We start from the raw sequence: 6,896 nt of genomic DNA on the forward strand, positions 1-6,896 counted from the left end.
TCCTACAACTACTGAAAAGGCTGCTGCTCTTCTTTGGGAATCATGAGTTAGCTTGTCCTCTTCAGAGATATCCCTCCATAGTGGTCGTATCTACAGTTCAGCCAACCCTGTCATTGAGGTATGCAAGCCACCTCACAGCGTCAAGGTCCACTGCGCATTTACAGAGAAAAACCACCGTTAAATGCCGAGCACATATACTTTTTTTTCAGGTCTTGTTCATAGACATGTTCCAATGTGATCTATGGATCACATAACTAACTTCTGCGAAAGAATAAATCTGCAGATAATATCACAGCCATGCAGTAAGCCATGGAACAAACTGAAATTAATGTTTATATTACACTGAGGTGACAGAAGTCATGAGACACCACCTAAAATACAGTTTGGCCTCTATTTGCAGCATCTCGACGTCGCACCGACACAACAAGTCATTGGATGTCCCTTGCAAAAATATGGAGCCATGTTGCCTCTATGGCAACGGCCTTGCCGCAGTGGATACACCGGTTCCCGTCAGATCACCGAAGTTAAGCGCTGTCGGGCGTGGCCGGCACCTGGATGGATGACCATCGAGGCCGCCATGCGCTGTTGCCATTTTCGGGGTGCATTCAGCCTCGTGATTCCAATTGAGGAGCTACTCGACCGAATAGTAGCGGCTCCGGTCAAAGAAAACCATCATAACGGCCGGGGAGCTGTGTGCTGACCACATGCCCCTTCCATTCGCATTCTCAACTGAGGATGACACGGCGGTCGGATGGTCCCGATGGGCCACTTGTGGCCTGAAGACGGAGTGCGTGTTACCTCTATAGTCGTCCTTGGTGGTTTAGAATTTTGTGCCTGAAAGGACCTCTCGACTGAGTGTCATAACATTCTGTGGGATTTAGATGGAACGATCTGGATGGACAAATCATTCGCGCGAACTGTCCAGAATATTCTTCAAACGAGTCGTGACCACTTGTGGCCCTGTGACATTGTTCATTGTCATCCATAAAAATTACATCGCTGTTTGGGAACATGAAGTCCTTGAAAGGTTCCAAATGGTCTCCAAGTAGAAGAACATAGCCATTTCCATTCAGCGGTTAGTTTAGTTGGACCAGAGGACCTATTCCATTCCATGTAAACAGAAGTCACTCTATAATGAAGCCACCACCAGCTTCCACAGTACCTTGTTAACAACTTGGGTCCGTGTCTTCGTGGGGTCTGCGCTACCCTACCCTACCCTACCCTACCATCAGCTCTTACCAATCGAAATCGGGACTTACCCGACCAAGTCACGGTTTTCCAGTTACCTGGGGTCCAACCAATATGACCACGCCAGATTTCGCCACACTGTCCTAAGAGATACGTTCTTCGTACGACCCGCAATGTTTCTGCTGTTATATAACTCAGTCTTGGTTGTCTGTTAAGACTGACTGCTGTACACGACGCGGCTGCTCTCTGTCGCTAAGTGAAGGCATTTGGCCACTGCTGTGACCGAGCGGTTTCAGGCGCTTCAGTCTGAAACCGCGCGATTGCTACGGTCGGAGATTCGAATCCTGCCTCGGGCATGGATGTGTGCGATGTCCTTAGGCTAGTTGGGTTTAAGTAGTTCTAAGTTCTAGGGGACTGATGACCTCAGATCTTAAGTCCCTTAGTCGCCAGAGCCATTTGAACCTTCGGCCACTCCGTTATCCGTGATGAGACGTAGTCTGGTATTCTCGGCACACTCTTTGCACTGTTGACCTCGGAAGATTGAATTCCCTAATGATTCCGATAGTGGAATGTCCCATGCCTCTCTCTCCAATTACCAGACTCGCATTCGGGAGGACGACGGTTCAATCCCGCGTCCGCCCATCCTGACTTGCGTTTTCCGTGATTTCCCTAAATCACTCCAGGCAAATGCCGGGATGGTTCCTCTGAAAGGGCACGTCCGACGTCCTTCCCGATCCTTCCCTAATCCGGTGAGACCGATGACCACGCGGTCTGGTCTCCTTTCCCAAACAACCATCCAACAACAAATGCAATTACCACTCCGTGTTCAAAGTCTGTTACTTCCCATCGTGCGGCTATAATAACGTCGGGAATGTTTTTACATGCATTACATACAAACTTTGAGGTTCGCCGATGACATTGTAATTCTGTCAGAGACAGGAAATGACTTGTAAGAGCAGTTTAACGGAATGGACAGTATCTTGAAAGGAGGGTATAAGATGAACATCAACAAAAACAAAACGAGGATAATGGAATGTGGTCGAATTAAGTCGGGTGATGCTGAGGGAATTACGTTAGGAAATGAGACACTTAAAGTAGTAAGGATGTTTTGCTATTTGGGGAGGAAAATAACTGATGATGGTCGAAGTAGAGAGGATATAAAATGTAGACTGGCAATGGCAAGGAAAGCGTTTCTGAAGAAGAGAAATTTGTTAACATCGAGTATAGATTTAAATGTCAGGAAGTCGTTTCTGAAAGTATTCGTATTGAGTGTAACCATGTATGAAAGTGAAGCATGGACGATAAATAGTTTAGACAAAAAGAGAATAGAAGCTTTCGAAATGTGGTGCTACAGAAGAATGCTGAAGATTAGATGGGTAGATCACATAACTAATGAGGAGGTATTGAATAGAATTGGGGACAATAGAAGCTTGTGGCACAACTTGACTAGAAGAAGGGATCGGTTGGTAGGACATGTTCTGAGACATCGAGGGATCACCAATTTAGTATTGGAGAGCAGCGTGGAGGGTAAAAATCGTAGAGGGAGACCAAGAGATGAATACACTAAGCAGATTCAGAAGGATGTAGGCTGCAGTAGGTAGTGGGAGATGAAGAAGCTTGCACAGGATAGAGGAGCATGGAGAGCTGCATCAAACCAGTCTCAGGACTGAAGACCACAACAACAACAACGTAAGTACAAATGATAGCTCCGCCAATGGTCTGCCATTTTGTACGCTATACGACCGCCATCTTTATACGTGCGTATCACTACCCCATCACTTTTGTCACTCCAGTGTAGTTTGTGAATTATTTATAAGTCATGTTTCATGATGATTTAAACGTAAAACAAATAAAGGTTGATGTGTCATGTTACGTCTTACCTTCACGTAACAGCAGTGGAACGGAAAACGGTGCTTCATTCAGGATCTCTTTCTTCAATACGTCGATGCTGAGCTCCAAGTCGCCGAGGAGAGCCACAAACTGCCAGAGCCACACTACTGTGGATAAAGCATTGAACCATCCCAAAACGATTCCCGTTGCACAGAAAGACAGGCCCAACTGCCGAGATGTTTCAATCAATGCAGTAAAATTACAAAAGACCAAAGCGCCGAGCACCACACATACGAGCTCGTACTTAGTGCACCCGATTCCGAACTTGGCCCTCGGTTGTTTTCGAGTACACTTCAAAATGGAGCAGGCATCGACCAGTTTCACGTAACCTGTGAAGACTATTTTCCACAGTAGTACTATGGAAGTTAATTCGACTGCGTACATACATATGTAGAAGATAAACTTGGTATGCAGGGGAACTTCTCCGACACAGGACATATACAGAGGAGATAACAGACCCCAGCAAGTTATAAGTACCACCCAGATAAAAGCTAACAAACGATTGGTAATCGTCTGGGGGTGACGTCCTTTATACAAAGGCAGGAAACCAAAAGCCCGCGACACCCACAGTCTGGAGGGATGGTACCAGTGAACCATCCTTCGTACGTTCCCACTACCCCATGCATGCATGCCTTCCGCTAGTCGGCACGTTACCGCCTGTGTGTTGGAAAGACGCGGTACCTGCCACCAAATAATAGTGTCATCGACCTGAAAGGTTTGTCCTCATCTGTTTACTTTTTTTCACTTACGTGAATTGAGCCAATTTCAAGAAACGCTGACTCAATAAAAACACATTTTATAATAATTACATTACGCGAGTGACTCACTCTGAAGGATAGCAGCTATCATTTGTACTTGTCACTGGTGTTCTCTTATAGACATAATTCAGAGTCACTTCCGTGGATTGCAGTGAAAATGTACACCGAATGTGTAAGTACCACAACCGTTTCATGAGGAGACTCTGTATTCGATATATTGGTAATCAATTAAAAATTACATGAAGGCATTCAGGAACTAGGCAGGTAACAGATTATGAAGAGATGATAAAAACCATTAGGCTGTGGTCTGGGCTGGAGTATAAGTTCATAGCGTTTTTCCCCTAAGTAGTAGTAGTAGTAGTAGTAGTAGTAGTAGTTGTTGTTGTGGTGGTCTTCAGTCCTGGGACTGGTTTGATGCAGCTCTCCATGCTACTCTATCCTGTGCAAGCTTCTTCATCTCCCAGTACCTGCTGCAACCTACATCCTTCTGAATCTGCTTAGTGTATTCATCTCTTGGTCTCCCTCTACGATTTTTACCCTCCACGCTGCCCTCCAATGCTAAATTGGTGATCCCTTGATGCTTCAGAACATGTCCTACCAATCGATCCCTTCTTCTAGTCAAGTTGTGCCACAAACTTCTCCTCTCCCCAATCCTATTCAATACCTCCTCATTAGTTACGTGATCTACCCATCTAATCTTCAGTACTCTTCCACATTTCGAAAGCTTCTATTCTCTTCCTTTCCAAACACACAGTCATCACGAGGCAGAGAATATCCCTGACCCCGCCGGGAATCGAACCCGGGAACTCGGGCGCGGGAAGCGAGAGGCTGTCTATTTATCGTCCATGTTTCACTTCCATACATGGCTACACTCCATACTAATACTTCCAGAAATGACATGCTGACACTTAAATCTATACTCGATGTTAACTAATTTCTCTTCTTCAGAAACGCTTTCCTTGCCATTGGCTGTCTACATTTTCTATCCTCTGTACTTCGACCATCATCAGTTATTTTGCTCCCCAAATAGCAAAACTCCTTTACTACTTTAAGCGTCTCATTTCCTAATCTAATTCCCTCAGCATCACCCGACTTAATTCGACTACATTCCATTATCCTCGTTTTGCTTTTGTTGATGCTCATCTTATGTCCTCCTTTCAACACACTGTCCATTCCGTTCAACTGCTCTTCCAAGTCCTTTGTTGTCTCTGACAGAATTACAATGTCATCAGTGAACCTTAAAGTTTTTATTTCTTCTCCATGGATTTTAATACCTCCTCCGAATTTTTCTTTATTTTCCTTTACTGCTTGCTCAGTATACAGATTGAATAACATCGGGGAGAGGCTACAACCCTGTCTCACTCCCTTCCCAACCACTGCTTCCCTTTCATGTCTCTCGACTATTATAACTGCCATTTGGTTTCTGAACAAATTGTAAATGGCCTTTCGTTCCCTGTAGTAGTAGTAGTAATACTGGGAGTGTAGTAATCACTTAGTTTTGAGGCGAAGAACCCGTCGAGCCAAATCCGGAGCGCATTTTCATCAGGAAAGGAAGTCCCTTGAAGTTTGTTCGATATGGAGTGGAAAAAGTGAAAATCTGAGGGCTCCAGATCAGACGAATAAGAAGGCTGCAGGATGACTTCCGAACCGAATTCCTGTATAGTGTTTTTTGTCAGTCTAGCAGAAAGCGGGCGAGCATTACCGTAGAGTAGCATCACTTCACGCAGTCTTCCCGGTCGCTGTTGTTGGATTGAGTCTGCAAGATATCTTGTTGATAAAAAAATGTCATCGGTGATGCTTACTCCTCAGGAAAGGAATTCGAAGTATACCACACCGGCGCTGTTCCATCATATGCATAATATTAGCTTGTGTGGATGCGGGCAGGTTGCTGCTTTGTTTGGGCTCAAACATTCCTTTCTTTGCCTTGTGTTAGCATGAATACACAAATTCACATCAGCAGAAACGATAAAGGATAGGAATAGTCGATGTTGTTCACGAGCCAATTGATGATGAGCAAGCAGAGATGCCGAATGGCCAACTACTGATTGTTGCGAATTTAGTTTAGAGGATGTGATACACATAGACCCGATTTTTGAACCTTCCCCATTGCATGAAAATTTCGTGCAATGTTGGAGTAATCATACTTCATCATAAATGCCAGTTTTCATGTACAATGACGAGGAACATTGTGGATTAACGCGTTTAAATTATCTTCATCAAACCCCGGAGGTCTTCCTGAACGTGGAAAGTCACTAATGTCAAAATGATACTCCTTGAAACGAGAATACCATTTTCTTGCGGTGCTCTGCACAATCACCCTACACAAGGCGCAATTATTTCTGGCTGCCTCCGCTGTTGTCACCCTCTATTGAGCTCAAACAGAATAGGTCCGAAATGTTCCGATGTCTCCACGTGCCACTGCATTTTTTAGCTTCCACAGGTCCACTCACTATCTCCAAATGACAAAATGGTGATATGTAAACTCAGACAGCAACAGTGAATTAGAGGCCGGCCGAAGTGACCGTGCGGTTCTAGGCGCTGCAGACTGGAACCGCGAGACCGCTACGGTCGCAGGTTCGAATCATGCCTGGGGCATGGATGTGTGTGATGTCCTTAGGTTAGTTAGGTTTAACTAGTTCTAAGTTCTAGGAGGCTAACGACCTCAGAAGTTGAGTCCCATAGTGCTCATAGCCATTTGAACCAGTGAATTAGAAAAACAAAATTACAGTCGATAAATAAACTCATAGCAACACATATAACAACATGTGAAACAAAAACGCTACGAACTTACACACCAACCTACACTACAGGCCATTGAAATTGCTACACCACGAAGATGACGTGCTACAAACGCGAAATTTAAACGACAGGAAGAAGATTCTGTGATACGCAAATGATTAGCTTTTCAGAGCATTCACACAAGGTTGCCGCCGGTGGCGAACCTTCAACGTGCTGACACGAGGAAAGTTTCCAACCTATTTCTCATACACAAACAGCGGTTGAATGGCGTTGCCTGGTAAAACGTTGTTGTGATGCGTAGTGTAAGGAGGAGAAATGCGT

At 44.8% G+C, this 6,896-nt stretch overlaps 1 pseudogene; it reads left to right on the forward strand.

The window, feature by feature from the left end:
* Nucleotides 1-473: 473 nt before the first annotated feature.
* On the forward strand, nt 474-591 carry LOC126282541 (5S ribosomal RNA; annotated as a pseudogene).
* The last annotated feature ends 6,305 nt before the right edge of the window (nt 592-6,896 follow it).

Source organism: Schistocerca gregaria, chromosome 7, assembly GCF_023897955.1.
Source record: "Schistocerca gregaria isolate iqSchGreg1 chromosome 7, iqSchGreg1.2, whole genome shotgun sequence".
In the NCBI taxonomy this organism is placed as follows: Eukaryota; Metazoa; Arthropoda; class Insecta; order Orthoptera; family Acrididae; genus Schistocerca; species Schistocerca gregaria.